This window comes from Amblyomma maculatum, chromosome 3 (assembly GCF_055883805.1).
Source record: "Amblyomma maculatum isolate TAMU_Amacu chromosome 3, ASM5588380v1, whole genome shotgun sequence".
NCBI classification, from domain to species: domain Eukaryota; kingdom Metazoa; phylum Arthropoda; class Arachnida; order Ixodida; family Ixodidae; genus Amblyomma; species Amblyomma maculatum.
This window is the reverse complement of record NC_139346.1, coordinates 29957845-29980444: the sequence shown is the minus strand read 5'-3', so window position 1 is coordinate 29980444 and position 22600 is coordinate 29957845. Positions and strand designations below refer to the sequence as shown.

At 45.9% G+C, this 22600-nt stretch overlaps 4 pseudogenes; 3 read left to right on the top strand and 1 right to left on the bottom strand.

The window, feature by feature from the left end:
- The first annotated feature begins 9117 nt into the window (after nt 1-9117).
- Nucleotides 9118-9763, top strand: LOC146194436 (THAP domain-containing protein 2-like; annotated as a pseudogene).
- Nucleotides 9764-10439: 676 nt separating this feature from the next.
- On the top strand, nt 10440-11666 carry LOC146194435 (uncharacterized; annotated as a pseudogene).
- Nucleotides 11667-11716: 50 nt separating this feature from the next.
- LOC146194434 (uncharacterized) lies at nt 11717-14642 on the bottom strand (annotated as a pseudogene).
- A 248-nt stretch (nt 14643-14890) lies between these two features.
- Nucleotides 14891-17028, top strand: LOC146194433 (uncharacterized; annotated as a pseudogene).
- The last annotated feature ends 5572 nt before the right edge of the window (nt 17029-22600 follow it).

Genomic DNA, 22600 nt, shown 5'->3' with positions numbered 1-22600 from the left:
CGGAGCCGCCCGACTGCCAGGCGATGGACGAACGTTAACAAACCTATAAAGAAATAATCGAAAATTATAGATTAGGAAGACGTCTGATGCCGCCACCGGATCCTAGCTTAAATAATAAAGAGGCCATAGCCTGGCGGCGATTACAAGCCGGAAATTTCCCGAACCCTGTTTGGTTGTTTCACACCCAGATAGAGGAGAGAAAAAACGATAAATGTAAAGCCTGCGAAGCGAGGGGGACCCTCGACCATATAATTTGGGAATGCCCTAAGTCTCCGGGCGCTAGGGACAACATTAAAAGTAGAGAAGCCTGGGTAACCCTGCTGCGAAGCGACGTCCCCGCTGACCAGCAGAAAGCCGTCCGCCTGGCGGCTGAGGCCGCGAATAACCAATGTATATTCGCCAGTCCTTAGTCGCGGAGGTTCCAGCCCCCGTTCCTCAGGCCTGCGTGCCAGGAGCGGGGAGTAGGGGGCCTCCTAAATCGGTGGAAATTAAAGTTTTAATCAATCAATCAATAACGTTGGTCACGATAGGAGGATGGCTGTGTCCGATGGGAGAAGCCCAGCCGGCGGCGCGCGCCTGCGCTTTGGCCCAACGTTTAGATACTTTTTATAAACGTTGCTTTGGCCTGCGTCGCAAACATGCTTATCCTTTTTGGCTTGGCTTGGCTGAGCGTGACTCTACGGCTCGCAAAAAAAATATTGCAGGGTCGTGCATAGGAGCGCAGTCTTTATGTTTCCCGTTGAATTTTAGACAGTTTTGTAATTATGAATACAAATCAAAACACATAAACCTTTAACTGACAATATTATTGGAGTATAGAGCGAATCATATATGTATATATAATTCTAATATTTGGGCCGCCCGCTGGTTTGAGCGAAGTTGTGTCAGTTGCTGGCAACACTTATTCAGACGGCAGGCAGCTCAACGTTAATAGAACTAAGATCAGTTGCAAAACTGAGAGCTGTTTCGCGGCGCCGCCACCGCTGGCTGCTTTGAGTGGCGCTGCAGTTCTACCAGGCTCTCGTCGGCCCGAACGTGGGTTGAACACGTGCAGTGCGGGCAGCATGAGTACAGTGCGTTCCCGACTCGGCTGCTGCAGTGATCGTTTTTTGTGCTACCTGTGCTAGCATGCAAAGTTGAAGGGGCTACAGTAACCATGCCGACGTGCTGCGTGCCGGGCTGTGCGAGCGGTTACAAGAGCGACAACACTGACAACACAGCGAGGCGTTTTTTCTCGGCTCCGCGTGACGCGGATCTCCGTGCGGCATGGGACCGCGCGATTCCGCGTGTTGACAGGAAACTTTCTGACAAATCACGTGTGTGCGATCTTCATTTCTACGATGAAGACATAATGAAGACGTACAGTCATATATCATTAATGGCAAGGAAGTAAAAATCGATAGGGGCAAATGGAACCTCGCTGAAGGATGTATTCGCAACTTTCACGGGCTATAGGCGGCGCCACTGGAAATCCAATATGGCTGCCCTTGAGGGGAAATATTCGCGCGAGTGTTCTGTGGTGGGAAGGTATGCACGGTATTGTCAGCCAGCGTATGCAAGCCCTTTGTGAGCATGCGTTGCAGGGGTACGATACAAAGGACCCCTCGAGTGTGGCTGGTCAGGTATGTGAAACATCCTACTGCTGACTGTGTTGTGCGCAAGTACGACAGGTTCCCAGGCGACTCTAATCGCGCCACTAAGTGCTACAGAGAAACGTTCGACGGAGACAGAATAAACATGAATATAGATAAAACTTTCAACTTTTATCCAGGCCTCACGGACACTCGCGAACTGCAGCATTTCAAGATGTCGTGCTGTGTATTCAGGCGCGTAGCACAGGCATGCCGAACGGCCAACCCCGCATTTTATGTGGCCAAATTTTTTCTTTCACTTCAAAATATACGCCGTCGCATAGAGGTACCTACTACCTTGTTTGGGCACAAGAAAACATCACTACAAGGTAATAATGATGGTCTACTGTGATCACTTTAACAACTTGTTTTTCCTTTTTTCTTTTTTTTTTTTTTGCAGCACCTCTGACAGGCAGTGATTTTGAATTTCGTAAGTGATGACCCAGTGCTGACACAGACATTTTTTCGGGAACAGTTACTTGAAAATCAAGACAGCTAGAGCGCCGGCTTTGAGAACAGTCCGAATATGGAGTGCGAGTGTGTGCTCCGTAACGTTCAATACCAGCTCCTAATCTAGCGTTCATCCAGCACCTCCTGATTCCAAACACTGCATTCACTCAACCGGGTAGGAAACATTCTTAATTTCTCAAACATGTGTGGGCCATGAATTGGTCGGCAGTCAAAAATGTTATCACGTGTGGCTCGCAACTTAAGCCAGTCTAACTTCTCACATCAGAAATGAGCACCGAAAACCGTCATAGCTTTATCGCAGTCTTTTTTTTTTTTTTGCGAAACTTGATTCTGCTCAGAGTTTAGAGCGGCAAGGAAAAACGAGACCCATGCATAACCCCAGAAATGAGATAGCTACGCCGCTCATACTGTCACTAAGGGGGTGTTTCTTCGTCGACCAGGATTTATCACGATGCTTTTCCCGATAAAGTAACCGACTTGATCTTACCGAGACCTTAATTAACTTAATTATCCTCGGGGCATATAATCTGGAGGTAACATGTGCAAGTTTATCCCGCCTTTGACCGTGCAGTGAGAACACATCGGTGTATGGAAGATTCGACTGCTTTTATGTTTTCTTCTCGTACTACGTGCCCCAGACACCAAAATAGAAGTTATATTATTAATCTATTGTCATAACCGCGAGCCAAAGTCAACTCGAAAAGCAGTTCCACACTACAGGAGCTGCAGTACCGAGCTCCACGTAACGAATTTTCGCGGGAGACGCAGCAGCAAGCTGGAGGAGCCCGAGCCGTCGTCAGAGTATCCCCCCAAGGGTGGTACCGGAAGCGGCCGCGTGGCGGCGGCACTGTACGTCAAAGTTACCAATACCGAATCTTTTCCCTAACTGACAAGCGCTCATTTGTCCCTGGAGCGCTCAAGCACCCTTCAAGCTCCCTGACTGAACTGGTGACTGGCATCAAGTCAGTGGTCGAGCGACAAACTAAGACAGAAAAAGTTTTTGGAAACCTGTTCTGTACCTTCTTTTGAGCACTAAGCTACCCCGAATAGGTTGTAGCATGCACAGTTCACTGTGCAAGTGGTGAAGTTTTATTTGGCAATGCGGATGCATTTTTACACACGATTCCTATCCGAGAGGAGCAATATGTGAGTAGTCAGGTTAAAAATGCAAGGAAGGAGTCTCGCCTGCTGTAATTTGTGCATTCAGTAAAGTGTGAAAAAGCGCTGTGAATAAAATGTAAAATTACATTTACTTGTGTGTCTATATGTAGCCCACTGCGTGAAAGGTCGCAAAAAAGAAAAAAGTACTTGCGACGCGGGCGCAGTCCAGTAACGATAAACCCACCGTTCGAATTCCAAAAAGACTAAATTTTATTGTCTCGAGTTGTTGGCGTCTAACCTCCTGTGTAAGCTCTCTTCTCTTGCTGGAAGAAAGAAACCGACAACTCAAGAAGCAGAAGTTCGCTCTTTTCGCGGCACAGATTGCGCGCGGCGCTCGGTTAAAAGTCACATGCATGCTTATTGACGAAATGAATGCAATGCGCAAAATTCGCTTATTCCGTTAAACTGCACCACAGAAAATGTGGCTCTGCTGCAAAAGCGCTGGTATTTTTATTTTTTTATTTATTTATTTATTTTTTTTGTTAAACATATGCACATGCATGCGGTTGAGCAGAAACTGCAGAAACATACTTCGAACTGACGATGAACCTTGCAATGATCATATCTCTAACATTATTGCACGTTTCTCATATGCCACTTCGGGGAAGAAACTAGCAAAACAACTTTCCTAAAAAAACAAAACGGTAGCGTTGCCTGAGCAGCGCTCACCTGTATCGCTCGAGTTGCTGCAGTAAAGTTTTGCAGCATGCTCGCCACACACGGTTCAGATTTGATTGGTGACTGTGAGTAATTAACGATAAGTACGACATTTAGGACACCAAGTAATTTAACATTCCTGAATGCTACATGCTACGCTGAACGGCCGGGCCCGCAGCGTTTGATTGTGCTTCGACAGCGGCCAAGCAGCGGCTAGATAGAGCCTGTTTCGACGGCAGCGCCACCTCGCGTTAAAATTGACGCGCCGCTTCAGCAGCATGGAGAACCCGGAGAGTTTGGCAACTGATCTTAGTTCTATTAGCGTTGAGGCAGCTAGAACCAAATCTATTAACGTTGGCGAGAACCACGTTACAGTGCCCTAGAAGGGGCAGTGCAACGAGCGGAGGCGGCGACGCATGGAGGCGCTTAACTCCGGCGGTGGCGAACGTAGCGGCGGCGCTGCTGTCGGCCAATCTTGAATGTTGTTGTCGGTTGTGCACGTGGGAATGGACGCCCGCTGAGCTTGCTGGGCTGTGTGTCGCGTTTTTTTGTGTCAATGTTGGTCGCTACAAAGCTCGAACGGCTCAGAAGCAACGCTTGAACCACTGCTTCGCACCTGGGTGCAGCACAGGGTACTCCCGAATCAAGCAGGCGGCCAAACTCTGGTTATTCAAAGCGCCAGCTGACCCGGAGAGAAGCGTGTGGGAACGTAACCTTCGCAGAGGCGACAGGAGACTCACACCGGATTGCGCTGTTTGTGAGTTGCATTTTGAGCAGCATTTCATTGTCAGGGACTCTGTTCATAACATTGACGGCAAGGAGGTGCGAATTCCACGCGGAACCCCGACGCTCACACCTGACGTTGTTCCAACAATTCTACCCAACGTTGCTTCATAGTTAAGCAAGCGCTTGCCTCCTAAAAGAAATGTAAGGAAGAGGAAACCTGCAGAAGATATCATGCCTAGAAAAAAGCCACGACTGAGTGCAGATGCGCTCGACGTCTTGGACGAGCCCGTGATCAGCGACAGCGCGGTTGTGACAATTGCCTCTTTGAGAGAAACAACGCTGCCCGATATGTACTGGTCGTATCATGAGCTGCGTAATGCTGAGGGCGTGTGTTTTACATCTTGCGCAATGAACGCCGGCACAGGTGACGTGAGAGCAGAAAAGGCCGTGTTTTTCACTGTAAACAGCGATGGTGTTTTCTACTCGAGAGCGTTTGTGCTAGGAAAGCTCGCAGCAGAGACGGCTGTGGTTACGATGCGTGATGCAGAAACTGTACTGGATCAAGCTAGTGCACTGAACTTGTGCAAAGGCGCAGCTGCTCATTCTGATTGTTTGCTTAGCAACCTTACTACCAACCTGCAAGGCCAAATGCAGCTGAAGTGCGGGTCTGCCTTCAGCATTAAGTGCCTAGGAAGCGCACAGAAGGAGGGAACGCCTTGTATCAGCTGCAAGTATTTAAGAAAGGCCCTTGCAACGCGGCAGTCGCGGCTGAAGAAGCGTAAGGGAGCATCCCCAAACAGCCGTGGAAGTATCGGGCGAAAGCTGAAAGTATGCGCGCGCAAAAACAAGAGGCTCTTGTTGAGGCTAGGAAGCCTTCAAAAAGATATTAAAAAAGTGAAAAATGAATCAGCTGCAAGTACTGAAGAGGCATTAGCAGCAAAGATAAACTCTCTACCTCCAAGACAGCAGCTTGCCATCAGGCAGTGCTTCGAAGCAGCAAAAAGGGAGAATTCACGTGGAAAGCGATATGACAACGAATGGATGCTCGAGTGTATTTTGCTTAAAATGAGAAGCCCGAAGTTGTACCAGTACATGAGGAAGCAGAACATCCTTGCACTTGCAAGCGAAACAACGATACGCAAATACACAGCTGGCTGCAGGACTAGATATGGCTTCAATGAAAAGATGCTGAGCGCATTGAAATCAAAAACAGCTCAACTTGACAACATGCTTCGCCATGGAGGTATCGTCGTTGACGAAATGAAGCTCTCTAAGCACCTGACTGAGTACTGAAGGCAAGGTTGAAGGCTTTGTAGATTTGGCACAGTACACGCCTCAGAACCAAGAATCACTGCCCTGCAATCATGTGCTTGTCTTGTTTGTGCCACTTGTGGGCAGCTGGACACAGGTGCTTGGAATATTCGCAAGCCATGAGACCGTTAAGGGTGACCTCTTAGCCAAAATCGTGCTGGAGGCAACAGTTTTGGCAGAGAAGGCAGGTCTATTTGTCGACTACTTGACCTGTGATGCAGCCGAATGGAACAGAGCGATGTGGCGAAAATTCAACACATGCTTCGTCGAAGGAAGTGGTTTGCAAAACTGTGCACCCTGTTGACAGCAGCCGCTATCTTTACTTTTCAGATTTTCCTCACCTCGTGAAAAACGTCCGCAACCGACTTCTGACAACCTCGTTTAATACTCCCGAGGGACAAGTTTCATTGGACTTTGTGAAAGAAGCCTTCAAACTGGACAGTGATTCAGTAACTTTGAAGGCAATGCCAGGTATCACCACTGTTCACTTAGCTCCCAACTACTTTGAAAAAATGCAAGCGAGCTATGCCTTTCAGCTATTCGGGCACGGTCCACTGCAGGCATTTTTTTTTTGTACCGTACGCAGCTTGATAGGCGATGCGGCAACATTCAAGCTACGGAGAAATTCTTTATGAGAATGAAGTCTTTGATATCTGTTATGACTGGCAGATATGCCGCAGAAGCCCTGCGGCCAGACTCTGCAAACGTCGAGGTCATAAAAGAAATGCTTGATTTCCTGAATAGATGGGAGGCTCATGCCAATAAGCAGCAGTTTCTAAGTGCATCTACTCCAGAGGGGCTAAGGGTGACCCTTACTAGTTCCCTTGAGCTGCTTGCCTACCTAAATAAAATGGTTGGCTTTAGTTATGTGCTGACATCCCGGCTCAGCCAGGACAAGATTGAGAAGTTTTTCGGCCTAGTTCGAGTGTCATCGGGCTGCAATGCCCACCCAACTCCACAGCAGTTTCTGCTCACAGTTAACTGCTTATCATTTTACAACCTCGCCCACAGTGTCACAGGTGGCAATGTCGGGGGGATACTATTAGTTCTCTGCTTGGCGTTGAAGACAAAGAGGAAAATGCAAAACAGAAACTGATGGACATTGTAAAATCCTACACTGACAAGCCGATACCCTCATCTGCTTCAGGAGAAACTATGGAACATCCATACCATGTCAAGAGGAGTGACTCGAGGCTTATATGCCACATTGCCGGTTACGTAGCAAGGAAGTGTGTATTGCCCAGCAACTGTTCTTGCACTGACCGTCTACTGCTTCCAGCACAGGAAGGGTGCCGCTTAGCTGTAGCAGAATATATACTGCACAACGACCGGGGTGGCTTGCTATATCCTTCATTTGAACTGTTCAGGTTCATCAGACGCTTAGATGTCTTTACAAACTGCTTTAGTGCACGGAAACTGCACCGTGAAAGCATTATGGATGTTCTGCAGATGATTCATAAAGCTGCTCTACTACAGTTTGGATGCGAAGAACACGTAAAAAGCCTAACTCCAGATTGTTGGCTTTTATATCACCATGAGGCTACATTTTTTTGTGAAAGGACTACACAAATCAAATCTGCTGAAAAAGCGTAACTCTGCTAAACACATCAAACTCAGCAGGTTGAAGTAAGTGCAGTGTAACTTTGCATCACACTACCATTTTTCGTTATCTTGGTCTACTATTTTATGCATGTTCTCGGTGTGTGACATACATATTGAGTTGCCTTATTCAGATGTCCTGTTGAAACATACAGCCCCACATCCATGTTGTAATTGTATACCCAATAAGCCCTTCTAGTGCAGCTAATGTGTTATGTGGTAAACTTTGTTCGATGTATATTTTGTTCTGTGCTCTGTAAAGCACAAACTGCACGCTTGTGCTTTATTTTTTTTTGTTACATAACCTTCTAAAAGCCCTTCCTAAGCATGGTCGCTTAAATTGAAGTAACGGTTTCGCCATTAAGTTTCCCTGTTTGCCCTCTGCTTTATTGTTTGTTTGGTCAATTTGTACAGTTGAATGTGTCGTTAAGCTCCTGTGAATAAATTGCTTGTGTGCACGCATGCGAGACTCAGACTTGTTTACTCCGTGGATGGATGCTATGGCTATTCCCTTCAATTAGTGCGAGAATTTTCTATGTAATGTGCGTAATTAGCTTTTGTGCTACCATCAACGAGTTCTGTCTCATGTTGATAATTTGCACGATTTTTTAAGTTCTCCAGTATGCTTTTGAAAGATGTACCAAACTTCAGTAAGCTTGCACTGTAACTAGTTAATTCGATAAAAACAAAACCGCAGCGCTACTTCTCAGTTCATGTTTCTTTTCAGTGCGTTTAAGAGGCGGAGAGAGGGGCACCAAGTTTGTTTCAGTGGGTGCTTTGTACCTAATTTAAGCACTCAATATTTATTCCTTCAATATAACTATGACTGAAACGGTTACAAACGGTAGTTTTGAAGGAAAGAAGGTAGTTTTGTACGGCTAGAGAAAAACATCTCTGTTTATAATGTGCGCCATCCTGAGGTGTGGTATGTTCCAAATTGTAGAACCAATTATGGAAACTAAATGTTAAAAAAAAAATTAAATTGCCTACACTTCTGAATTATATGATAAAGGATGCTAACATTGACATATCAGATATATCACCCAAAGAGCTGCATTTATTGTTTGTATAATGTTGTCATATGATTTTCTTGTTCTTGCCTGTTTTATACTTTTTTTTTAACGATGTCATATCCGACTGTGTTCTCTTGCCGCACGCTTCTATCCTACCCCGTGTGCTAGGGGGTCAGGGCTTTTCAAGCTGTTCACACAGCTTTTTCCTGTCCTCGCAGCATCGTTTTGTTGTGGAATAAATTTCAAAGCATTTGCGCTAGACAAAACCATCCGAGCGCCTTCGAGAAACACGAGCGCTTCACTTACCCGCTGCGCCTGCTTGGAAGATTGGTCGACAGCAGCGCCGCCACAGGCGACGCTGCGAGGGTCGCGCGGGGAGTGGCGGTCGCTGCACTGCCCCTTCTAGGTCACTGTAACCACGTTTTTATCATGTTTTTGACAGCATCACAGCATCGGTAAGCATGGCGCGTCGTAAGCGATCGTAAGTCAAGCTTACGAAGTTGCTGCTGGTCGTTTGTGTGCTACTCTTCACCTGTTCGAATGCAAGAATGCCTGGCTCATGCTGTGCATCCAACTGCAAGTCAAATTATGACGGCGGCCCAAGTGTCCGAGTGCACAGGTTTCCTACTAGACCCGACGATGCGGGCAGCATGGACCAGAGCTGTTCCCCGGAAAGACTTCTTGCCAACAAAGTACACAGTGGAAAGCATTGCTTTTTGTGTTGTTATATGGTGTTCTGAGACGAAAAGCTTTCATCGTGCGGTTTATCCGCTGACGGTTGCTAATGCATGATTTCGGTTACGCACGGTACCATCGTAACGCACGTGTTGACGATCTTTATTGCTTCCGCAGTAGAGACAAAGGGTCTCTGAACTTGTCGGCGCGTTCGTTAATGCCATCTCTTGTCCAGTTACATGCTCATTTGATTGTATTATTTTATTTCAGCTCTGTGAAAAGCATTTTTTGCCAACGGACTACTTGAAAACAACTGCCTACACAGATATCAAAACTGGAAAAGTTGTGGAAGTTCCGCTGAAAACCATTTGCCTGAAACAAACTGCACTTCCAAGCTTGTTTCCAAAGTGCCCCGCATATTTATCTCGACCACAAGTGTCGGTTCGAGAAGCACCAGAACAGAAAAGGATACGCTTGGAAGATGCTTCAATGCAAGAGGCAATACATAGCTTGCACTGACGTCACTTCCGCAAACGCGGGACTGTTTTCCGGCATTCTGGAGCACTGCGGGACCGCGCGCCAGTGCTCTCAATGCTGTCAGTCGTGTGTACATAGCACTGTTTTTATGATGGCTATTTGCGCTGTTGTTGGCTGTAGTAATCGCAGTAAAAGCAGTTTAAGGAAAGAGTCGGCAAACACGAACCTTTTTCGCCTTCCGAAGATCGTGGAAGGGCAATGCGAGCGAACGAGGGAACTCAGCGCGAAGCGGCGCAGCCTGTGGCTTGCACCTATCAAGCGCGCGAATCTAAGAGCCGAGCTTCCAAACATTCGAGTGTGCGGAGCCCACTTTGTAACAGGTAAGCCCTAATTCATTATTATTGCTTAAGGTGCACTTTACACTGCACTCGAATAACATTTGCTCGCTTTTTGTAGGGGGACCGTCCAAGCTCTGGGACGAAACGAACCCGGACTGGGCCCCAACTCTTACTGGGATACAACTCAAAGCACGGATGTACTGGGCGCTACGAACGGGCTTCAAAACACCGATTAAAGCTAACGACACCTGAGCTCGACGACGAAGAGGTCACAGCATCTGTAGGTGCATCCGGAGTCACCACCGCGCCATCCGAGAACCGCTGCGACGGCGGTGCCGACGACAGCACGTGTGCTGAAAACAACCAGGCACTACCGCGAGATGAATCTGAAGTCAACGCTACTGAAAATGAATCAGGTCAGCATCTTTATTGCCCCTTTAAGACTGAAACGTAGATCTCGTTCACTCCAGATATTTGTTTACATCGCATTTATGAAATGTCTGCATGCTGGTGATCACCACTGTTTTCATCCAAGTTTTCATTGTTCATTTCAGGAGTTGCCGTACAGGCAGATTTGACCATGGGAGACATTGCAGCTCTGGAGCAACAGTGCACCACCCTTAATGACAACCTGTATGCTTTGCGTACCCAGGTTAACCTGCTACAGTGGACTGAAGCAGCGTTCAGCAAGAACAAAGCTAAAGTTGTGTACTACACTGGCATGTCAAACTTTGATATTCTCTATGGTATATTTGAAATTATAGATTGTCATGTCCAGCACAGTCCAAAAAACAGCCTAAGTTCCAGGAGTTTATTCTTTTTTTGATGAAGCTTAAACTTAATTTGCAGAACACTGACCTTGGCTTCAGGTTTGGAGTTTCAGAGTCCACTGTGGGCCGCATTTTTGATAAGTGGCTATATGTTGCTGACTGTCGGTTAAACTCATTCATTTCTTGGCCAGAAAGTGTTTCATTGCAGGAGACAATGCCACAGGCCTTTTTTGATTCATTTGGAACTAATGTGGCAGTCATAATTGACTGCTTTGAAATAAAAATAGAACGGCCATCATCCTATGCAGCACGAAGTGAGACATGGTCCCAGTACAAAAACAGCAACACTGCTAAGTTTTTGATAGGTATTGCACCTCAGGGTGTTGTCACTTTTATATCGGAGGGTTGGGGTGGCCGCTGCAGCGACAACCATATCGCTGAACATAGTGGTGTTCTTGATAACCTGCGCCCTGATGATGTTGTGCTCGCCGACCGGGGCTTCAACATCTCGGAGAGTGTCGGCTTTTATTGTGCGCGGTTGCACGTACCTGCGTACACGAAAGTAAAGAAGCAGCTGTCGGCGGAAGAAGTACTGAGCACCAGAAAGCTTGCCAACGTGCGGATTCATGTTGAACGTGTGATTGGACTCATAATAAGTTTACCATTCTCAAAAGCACACTTTCCATAGATTATGTTGCCCGTCGAGAGGGTGACGATGTGCCACCACTAGACCGAATTGTCAGTGTATGCTGTGCTTTGTCAAACTTGTGTCCGTCAATTGTAGCAGAGCTGAAGGAAGCCAACAATGAAGTGCCTTCATCTACGATTGAGGTTTAGTAGTGTTAACCTGGATTAATAAAAAATCTGGCTGTATTATGTAGTGCTACAATCTTGCAACTGCCTTACTATTTGTTAATCAGATAGAAAAATGGTTCTGTAAAGAAAATATGTTACAGAGCTTGTACATTTCTTTATTTTACATATAAGTGAACAGCCCAGCAGAATAAAGCACTAATGACAAGCAAGCTAGTTTTCTTTGTCTTTCTTGCATTGTGGACAGTGCCATTTCTTTGACTTTGGTGCGCGAGTCATTCCTACACATGGAAAATGAAACCATTTAAATTTGCATGACGTGTTGTCGCATGCAATCATCTTCCCTGTCTCAGGTCCTTGGCAGAAACAGTAAACTTCTGCTGATGGCAATGCGTTTCCTGGTGCTCTTTCTTGCCGTGTGTAAAATTTGGTGAAGAGCTCGGGAAGGATAACTTTGATGAAAAATTCTTTTGCTGTTGAAAACATCTCGTTGCAAAACTCTTCGTCCCTCCTAATCCTTTGCACAAAGAAAAGGTTTGGAGCCCACACAATAAAGTCACAGTAGTTGACCTTGCATGCAGTCATCTGGGCTTGCACTTGGTAATAGTACTCATGCAGCTTTGAAAACTGCAGAGTACCATTGATGCTCGTCAGACAGGTCTTCGCTTCAGCGAATGAGGCAGCATTCCGAAGCAAATAGGGGCATTTCACTTCGGCCACACCTCTACCACAGCACGAACATGAGCTTAATCCATCTGGTGTGGCTCCAGCGAATGGGTATTCAGCACTGAGATGAAGACCAGACCTAAAACACATGAAATTGTCGTGCTTCTTCTTGCACTGCTCTTCGTAGGTCTGAAGTGCATCCCGCTCATGCTCTAAACCCCATTCTGTTGCAGGAAACTTGAGTGATTTTTTTTTCCGGATAGCATATTGCTTTCAGCAAGGACAGGCTAGGATTGTCTACAGTTGTTCGGCACACATTCTTCATTTGTGATGCAGTCACTCTACCGGCTCGGTAAAGATACCAGTCTGGTGAATTACTCAGTATTTTTGTTTTAGACTCAATGAGTTTAACTGTTTCTTCAGTAATATGGAAATTGGTTAGAAATTGTTTAGCCTTGTTAACAAGCATGTCGAGTCCTTCTGATAATGAATTCTCCATGTACAAATTTCGAAGCTGCGTGGGCTGTGTGGGCACTGGCTTTTTGAATGCAGCAGAATGGCCAGGCAGCACAGAAAAAATTGCGGGTACAACACCACTTCTTTTAAATACACTGCACAACCGTTCCATCTTGGCTGGTGAGGCTGGTGGCACATTCACTCTTTGTTTAGTCACTTTGTTTGCAGGGGTGCTCCCAATCCGTTCTTCTAGCTGTCGCTTCTTTCCTTTGGCAGATGAAAAATCGATCTCCTTCAATCTTTTAAACTGCACTTTTTCTACGTAGATAGGGAGCCAAATGTTGTCTCTCTGGGTGCAGGTAACAGAGCTCCTCATCCGAATACCTGTGTCGACAGCAAACAAACAGGCACCGACATGTGAGCAAGCTTCTCCCACACCGGCCATGCAGGTGCAATGTGCAGTCAGCACGGCACCATTTTCTTTACAGAGAATCCAGACTTTCAGTGGTTTCTCTCCCAGCCGTTGTGAGTGGTTCACCTGCAAAACAAAGTAAAAAATGGAGAGATCTTCAAAGTACACATCGTGTACACAGTGCAGAAGTATGAAAAAAAAATATCACAGCAAAGACGCACTGCCATCCTTTCAGCTATGAAACACTCGCAAAAAAGCTATCTTGTTTAAAAATTATGAAATCTGAGGCATGGCACATGAATGCAGCTAGCGCGATTACTTTAATTTTAGAGTGATTCAGTTGACCTCTGCGGTGCGCTTCAATATCGCGCGCGTCTCTTGCATGCATCGTCGACCAATCAGGAAATACTTCATATTATTCTACACAACGTATGAGACCAAAGCAAAGGATCAAGCTTACCTCTCCTAGTAGCAGCACCTTTTCTCCTTGCAGGCACTTCGCCGACAGAGTTTTCACCCAGCCGCTTGTAAAATAGTTGTGAGACTCAAGCGACTTGTACGCTTTCATTTCCTCCAGTGTCACGAAACTCGAGGAGAACACCAAGTAGTTTACAATGTCTCCGTGTGAAACTTCAGGGAAAGCGTCGACATCCATCGTCGTGTCCGCACCCGGTCGCAACGTGTACGGGTCCACATCATTGCACAGCCTGATCTTCTCTTGGTAGCGTGCACGCGCCGATCCAATCAGTCCAGCATAATATGCCTCGTTAAAAGCAGGCTTACTATAAACAGGCGGCATTTCTCATAAAAAGCGGCGACATCCGTCTAGAAGCACAAAGAAAAACGAACACTGCAAGCACTGTAACAGGCGGCGTGCGCGGAGTCCCACTTCCGAATGGTGCTCCAGCATGGCTGTGACGCGTCGGTGCGGGCGGAGGTGACGTCACGTGCAAGCCATTTATACTGCTTTCGAAGCAGACTCAAGCTGAAGAGGAGGCCAAAAACAGGATAAATGGTTTCTCCGATTTGCTCGACGCTTTGCCAAGCCTTCAAAATTCTGACTTCTGGACTATTATCAACAAGGATAGGAAGGTTTTCTTCTTGGATCTGACCCTTGATTCTGCTCCTGCAGTCCGTCGGTGATTGTGTCATCGAACCTTCGCATAGAAGTGTTTTTTGGTGAAACTCGCCTGAGCAATTGTGGTGACGTGCTTGTGCCTGAAAAGCTTTGTGATCTAAGAGATTTGAAAAGAGTGCTACAGATGATTGAAGACAGTCAAAGCAATATCTCCACTGAGCCTTTTTGCCCCGCCGGGGTGGTGCAGTGGTAAGACGCCCGACTACTGTGCCGGAGTTCCCGGGTTCGAACCCGACCGCGGCGGCTGCGTTTCGATGGAGGCGAAACGAAGAGGCGTCGTGTGCTGTGCGATGTCAGCGCACGTTAAAGATCCCCAGGTGGTCGAAATTACTCCGTAGCCCTCCACTACGGCTCCTCTTTCTCTCTTTCCACTTTCATTCCCACCCTCCTCCCTTCCCTTACGGCGCGGTTCGGGTGTCCACAGAGCAAGTGTGACAGTTACTGCGCCTTTCCCTTCCTGTGAACCAATTTAACCAATTTAACTGAGCCTTCTGAGAAGATTCGTCATCTTCTTCAATTGGTAGCAACTTTACTGGATGAAGTGAGTGATGAACATTCTGCATGCAAGTTGCAAGAATGGCATTTCGAGGTACTGAAATTCTTCAAAAGCAGAGTACGTCTTGTTTTAAACAATGCTAACCGATATCCCCCAGATTTTTTAGTTTTTGCAAGCCTTTTGTTCACGATTTCACCTCACGCTTACAAGTTTTTGAGAAGCTCAATGAAACTTAAGTTGTCGCATCCTGACACAGTCAGAAGGCTTTGTTCATCATATGATGTAAGTCCTGCAACAGAGCAACAGGAATCTAACTTTCTTTCTTATGCGAAGCGGGTTGTGAACACATACAAACAGCATGAACGGACAGCGACTTTAATGATAGATGAAGTGCACCTTCAATCATATTTTGATTACAAGGCTGGTTTCGTGACAGGTGCTGCTGTTAACTCCTCAAGCCCTGCAAAACAGCCCATGTATTCATGATCCAGAGCCTGCTTTCTTCAAACAAAGATGTTGTACACATTCTACCTGTTGCACAAATTGATGCCAGGGTGCTGCATGACTTTCTTCGGAAACTTATTATTGATCTGGAGGCATCTGGTTTTAAAATCGTAGCACTGATATCAGACAACTCCATAAACAGGAAAGCTGTCATTCTTTGCTAAGCCCGCAAGGCTCAGCATTGTGTACCAGCATCCTGCTGATCCATCACGCCCCCTATTTTTTGCCATAGATCCGGTTCACTTGTTAAGTGCATTAGGAATAACTGGCTGAATCAGCGCAACATTGGGAAGTGCATGTACTTTCCTTACCCAAAAAGTACCGATGCCCAACCAAAGATACTTACAGCACCCTTTAAAGTGTTGTGACAGCTTCACGAAGCCGAGAAAAATGACCTTTCACAGGTAGCGCCAACACTTACCTTAAAGGCATTGAACCCGTCAAACATGGAGTGCCAAAATGTTAAACTGGCCCTGAAGATTTTTAACTTATCAACTGTTGCCGCTCTTAACACAGCTTCATTCCAGCATGCACACGAAACGTCCAAATACATTGACACCATATTGACTTGGTGGAATGTAATAAATGTCAAAACGCCAAAAAAAGGAGAACGGCTTCGAGATGAGTTGCAAGGCCCAATAACATCAACCTCATGCCCTCAACTTGAATTCTTGAGAATAGTTCACTGGCTTGACCACTGGGCAAGCCTCAAGCATGACAATGGCCGCCTGATGCGAGAAACACTCTGCTTTGACCACACTACCCATGCCTTGCACGAACTCGCCGTGTATTGTTTGGAAGAGCTTGGTTTTAGTTATGTGCTCTTGGGAAAATTACAAACTGACAGCCTTGAGGATCGCTTTGGCAAGTACCGGCAACTGTCAGGGGCCAACTACCACGTGTCCATCAGGCAAATATGAGTCGGAGAACAAGTTGCGTTTGCAAAAAGGTCTAGATTTGCCTGAGTTGGACATGGTGCAAGCGTCAAGTGCATCAAAGTTAGATGTAGATGTACACTCATTGCAAGATCAATTTCGTGTTGCCGTGGCTGATCCTGACATTGAGGCAAAAGCTTCGAGGCTGCCAGCGGTAACATATGTCGCTGGCTATTGCGCCCATGCAGCTTTAAAGAAACTAGCATGCACATCCTGCAGGGAAAACCTTGTCCTGCAAGATGTAGACAATGCATTGATCGCAAACATGTCGAGAGGAGGGCTCAAGTTCCCACGAGCCACTGTTGTGAACGCTGTGCTTTTCACAGAAATTGTACTGGACAAGCTCAGGGCCCCAGAATATTCCACACAGTTTTTTAGCCTTCCTATGCAGAAGGACGCTCTTGTTGCCCTTGCATTTTCAGCCCTTGGAGACATTGATGACCTAGATGTGAGCGATTTTGGTCACACAGCAAAGGAAGTGATGGAGCTTGTCATAAGTGCTGCAGCGAATACCCTACTGAACAATTTGTGCCGCAGAGAAAATGATAAATTGTCCCATGCCAAGAATGAGCTGAAACTAAAAACCTTGAAGGCCTGAGGAATGCTGCTCTTTTGTTGTCTAGTATTTATGTGGTTCTGTTTTGTTTAGCTATGTGTATGCTTGTGCTTATAGACTCTAAAAATTGTCTATGGTATTTATAGCTTGGCAAAACTAAAAAACAGCAGTTGCTAGCATTTGGCCACGGTCCGAAGCATCCGGTACCGCAGTGCTGACCAAACAACTGGAAATAAAATAAGATTTTTATTGTTTCACTATTAAAAAAAATTGAGAGGCATCATAAGGCTTCAACTATAATTTCGTCATGTGATTAGGTATCTGTTTAGACAGCAACGAAGGCTTTCAGAATGGGCGGTTTTTCCATGGCGGAATTTTTGTGGCTAGGCTGAGTGTGAGCGGACCTATACTGCAGACTTTAGTTGTATTTGATTATGTTCTTTGCTGCTGACAACAATGCTGCAGATAACCAGGGCATGCGTAGATAGCCCCTCTTTCCTTCTTCCCCTCCTTTCTTTCCTTCTCTATATATTTCCGAGCCGGAAATAAAGTGTCGTCTTTTCGCTCTGTGAATCTGCCTGGTTTTCATCGCGTAGCTGCCGGCCTTTGGCCGGTAGAACGCAACAGTGGCGACGAGGATTCTGCACCTGGCCGATTTTGTCAGCTGGCCGATTTCAAGAGAGAGGTGGTCACGGCTGCATTCAGACTATGCAGGGCCTATTGGAAACAAAATGTTGTTGGTAATTGTCGATGCACACAGCAATTGGATAGAAGCCATTCCAGTATCTCGAGCAACCGCTAAAGCCACTGTCGATTGCATGAGAACCGTTTAGCAGGTTTGGATTGCCCCGCACCATAGTTACCGACAACGGTACACCCTTTACTGGGTTAGAGTTTGCGGTATTCCTACAGAAAAATGGAATCGAGCATATTCGTACCCCTCCTTATCACCCCCAGAGCAATGGTCTTGCGGAACGGGCCGTAAGAACAGTCAAGGAGAGCTTGAAGAAAATGCCGGGCGTGGAGTTGACAACTGCTCTGGCGAGAATTCTTTGTAACTACAGAAATTCGCCACAAGCTTCAGGCTCTACTCCATCCGAACTTCTTCTGGGATACCGTTTGCGTACAAAATTAGATATGTGTTTTCCTCCCAGGAACTACGAAATGCCCAAGCATTCAGAGACTGATTCCGCCAGTTGGCACTTCACCCCGGGAGACGCAGTCTACGTGCGCAACTACGGCGTAGGAGAAAAGTGGACATCAGGCAAAGTGAAATCGACGAGTTGTGCCCGTCTAGTCACTGTGGCTACTGAGGACGGAGTCGTTCGACGTCATGTCGACCAGATCCGAAAACGCTCATCAGACACCGACGGAAGCAGAGAAGTATCAAGTCCTGCAGAATCGCCTCGCCTCCTGCGACCTTAGGGGCCCCGACAGACGAGGCTCACGACCTTCCCGAAGGGCCTGTTCCTGAGCTACGCCGGTCCACAAGAACTAGAAAGCCAGTGGAGCGCTATGGCTATTAGGGGAAGGAAATGCTGCTGACAACAATGCTGCAGATAACCAGCGCATGCGTAGATAGACCCTCTTTCCTTCTTTCCCTCCTTTCTTTCCTTCTCTATATATTTCCGAGCCGGAAATAAAGCGTCGTCTTTTCGCTCTGTGAATCTGCCTGGTTTTCATCATAAAGCGTCGTCGATTCACGAGGCTTTATGATGAAAACCAGGTCATGGTAGCTGCTTAGCGTCTCCACAACTTCTTTGTAGGTAAGGTCGTTAGGCTTTCGCGGTGCTACCTTCGCGTTCAAAATTTCTATTGTCCTTGTTCCAGGCGCCGCTACCAGCAGGGCTCTTTTCTTAGCATCGTCTATCAGATCATTCGCTTCGAAATAAGCTTGAACCTTGACAAGGTACGGCTGCCACTTATCTTTTTCGTCTTCGAATCCGGTAGCCTGTGTGCCATGGCTGATCCTTGGCGGTGGGTTCCTTCTGCATGACTGTCGTGCTTGGGCGTATTGCTGGTTTCCTTGCTGCAGCAGAATCCTCGTCGCCACTGTTGCGTTCTACCGGCCAAAGGCCGGCAGCAACGCGATGAAAACCAGGCAGATTCACAGAGCGAAAAGACGACGCTTTATTTCCGGCTCGGAAATATATAGAGAAGGAAAGAAAGGAGGGGAAGAAGGAAAGAGGGACTATCTACGCATGCGCTGGTTATCTGCAGCATTCTTGTCAGCAGCATTCTCCACATGTTGAAGGAATTGCTTTCGCTGTTTTTTTTAGCCTTAATGATACCTACTTCTTCTTGGGGCACTCTGAGCTATTGTACTTTATCAGTTCATCATTTTTAACATTCATGTGTCAAGCATTTCATTTGTGGATATAGCTTCTTCAATTTCTCAGCATTTTATGAAATCTCTGAACACTTGTAAACAAGGCTGATGGAAATGAGGAAGGAAAAAAAACTACTGTAAAGGCTTGTTCTGTGACAATAGTTTGTGCATGAAACTGTCATGTTGATAAATTGCTTTCAGCAAAGAACCTTGAAATGAATTTTGAAGAAATCTTCCCTTTTTAAGCACAATTGTTTGTATGTGTGAAATAAATTTATTCTGGGCCTTAAAAATGTTGTGTTGTTATTCAACTCCCCAGTAAGGGGACTGTGAAAATGAATACCATCCATCAGTTATACAAAAATAACTTCAGTCCATGAAAAAAGTGACCTAATAGCACACAGGACAATAAGAGCACTGGCTGAGTTCTTTTGAGGACATGTAAGTAGTCGAGTGTAAGCAAACCATAACAGAATATCACTTTTTATTGTGGTTTTTGACTGCAAAGAACCACGAAGCACCAGCCATTTCTGTGCCACTTCTAAGTGTTCTTCTGTAGAAGTAAAATATTGATTTAGCTAGGTTGCTATTAATGAAAAGTGGCAATTGTTTTAAACCATAATCAGTACGATGCGCACTGGCTGTGCCTGTGCGCAATGATTATGTTTTAAAAAAATTGCCTGCGCCAGTCCCAGCGTTCGCGGCACAAGGCTAGGCGTGGCGGATGGGCGAAGCCGACTTGCAGGCCCATCGCACTGGCGTGACGTCACGCCGCCGTGCGGAGGCCTTGAAGTTGTCTAGGTTGCTTTGGCGGAGAGCCGGCCTTCAGCGAAGGGGCGCGCAAGGGGCGAGGAGGTAGCACGGCGGCAAAGTTCAATCGTTGGCGTAACTTTCAAAGTATCAAGGGGCTTTATGCCTACCAAGCCTGGCGCGCCCCCATTGTCACGTGCCTCGTTGACGTCACATTGTTTGCAAACAGGGAGAGGTGTATTGTGAATGAATCGGATTGCCTGCTGCTACGGCATCCAGCTTGAAAAAAGTATATCCGGCACCATACTGCCACTCTTGAGCATCTGCAGAGAACTTTGCTGCTGCGTTCAGGAAAATGTGTCCAGCAACCTACCTTCGTTGTTGAGTGCGATATATGTTACAAGTGCTGTACGGACATTGAACATTTTATCATGGCCCACACTAGTATTCTCTGAGCCCCGTACTGTTCGTTCTATTTAGACTGGTCAGATATCGAGGCGCTTATCATGCGGCCCTGTCGACGTGAACCGTGAATCAGGGTGTATACATCAAGAAACGGCATGCTGAGCATCGACAGCATTCCTGAAGTCACTTTCCGTCGGCAGTTCCGCTTTGAGCAGATTTTCCTGTGCTTCTTAATGTGCTTGGCGTACTACAACTCGTCACGAGCACCCAGGGAGTGAGAGTTTCCGGGCGCACAGCACTCTGCATGTGCTTACGCAGATTGGCATACCCTAACTGGCTGTGGGACCTACAGGAGTACTGCAGTGTGATTTCGAGTATCACTAACGAGGTGATGCTACACATGGAGCGCAACTTGAATGACCACCTATTGGATGACCTCATAAGACATGAATGGATGTCACTTGTCAATTTGGAGGAGATGAACAAGGATGTAGATTAATAAGCATCATGACGTTGCAGGTGAAAATAAATTTGATGTTTCTGTACGGTTTAATGAATTAGTGCACACTAAAACCTCCCTTAATACAGTATAACGGTTGCAGAAGTCCAAGCTCTTAGCCTATGGTATAAATTATTAACATATTATATTTATATATATATATATATATATATATATATATATATATATATATATGTCTGTCAAACAGCAAGTGCTTTTTGCATGGTATGGTATATTAATAAATATTCATGCTAACTTCTATAAGCCCCTTTCCTAAGTATATGATGTTTACTAGTATACAATTCTTGTCTAAATTGATCTGTAATTTTCTCCAGCTTGTCACTTCTGCTACTACCATTTGAGGATGATGTTTTTGAGCACAAAACCTCTTTCTATTTTACAAGGCGATTTCTGAGTGCTTTGTCACGCAGCTTGGTACTGAACTGAGGACTTTGTGGCCTATAGAAAATGTTATATGTAATGACTGATATTCTACATTACTTCTCTATAGTTTTCTTTTTCATGCCAAATGCCTAATGTATATAACAAGGAGGTGTGCCATGTACAAGCATTGCTTTTTGGCTACTTTGCTAATGTTCATGTATATGCAACTAAAAAAGTTGCATTGTGTTTATGATTTTGACTATAGCTATAATTCATTTCAGGCTATTCATCACAAAGGATCACCACTCCCAAACTGTTTTGCATTCATTGATGGCACAGCCCGACCAATATGTAGTAGGCCATCAAACAACCAGCGCATATACTTCACAGGGCACAAAAGGCTGCATATGCTTTAAAATATCAAGCTGTGATGTACCCTAATGGTTTAACATGCAAGCTGGATGGGCCATATCCAGGGAGCATGAATGACTTTGGTGAGTGTTGTTTAGTGGCACATAAGCAACTTCAAGGTTGTGTTGCATTTACGCAATTAAAACTTACATTCTGTTCAGAATGTTTGCTGTTAATAAAAACTATAAACACAGGACAAATAAGAGAGCATTTTCACTTAAAAGCAACACTTGATGAAGAGGAATGTGTTTTTTTTTGTTCGAGCGTTCTGCATGAGAGTAGAACGTTGATGACTTAGCTCGTGTCCGCATGAATCACAAAAGGGCTTATCCTGTTTTGTTAAAATGAAGCTATCTGTTAAATGTGTGTGTCCTATGCAAAGACAACACACAGCCACTTTGAAATGTTCATAGTGGGTACTCAACTTCCACTCTTATTTCATTCAGTGTTCCATGTGAACTCATCAGTTTACTATGTACTAATTTCATGCAGTCTTTAGATGGTATCTGCACTTCTTTCACTTTCTTGTCCCGAGCTTTGGCAGCGCACACGTCTGCTTTTTCATTACCTTGGATTCCAACATGACTGGGGACACAGCAAATTTTTATTCTTCATCCATCTGTAAGCGCTGCTATGCTGTGTATGTTTCCCAGTAGTGGTACCCAGTCAAAAAATCCTTCAAAGTATTCTGAAGGCACCAACAAGATTCTTGAGGGTGCCAGTAGGTTTTTTGAATGCTCTTGAATGCACCTCTACATGCGCTTGAATGACTCTGAAGGTAAGCCTGATCGCATCGCTGCTGTTCTGAAGGTGCCGTCAGCCTCGCTACAGGCAATCCTGTTTGCATCGGCGCGACTGTGAGAGTTCTGAAGGAATCCGCACTTGCAGCTCTGCTTTTACTGACGTGAGTCTGAAGGGGCTGAAGGAGTCTGGTGGCAGCCCTGTTCCTTTTGGCGAGTCTTTGACGGAATCCTTGTATAGGAGACATACCTTGCTGTAGCTGCTTAACTGCAGACG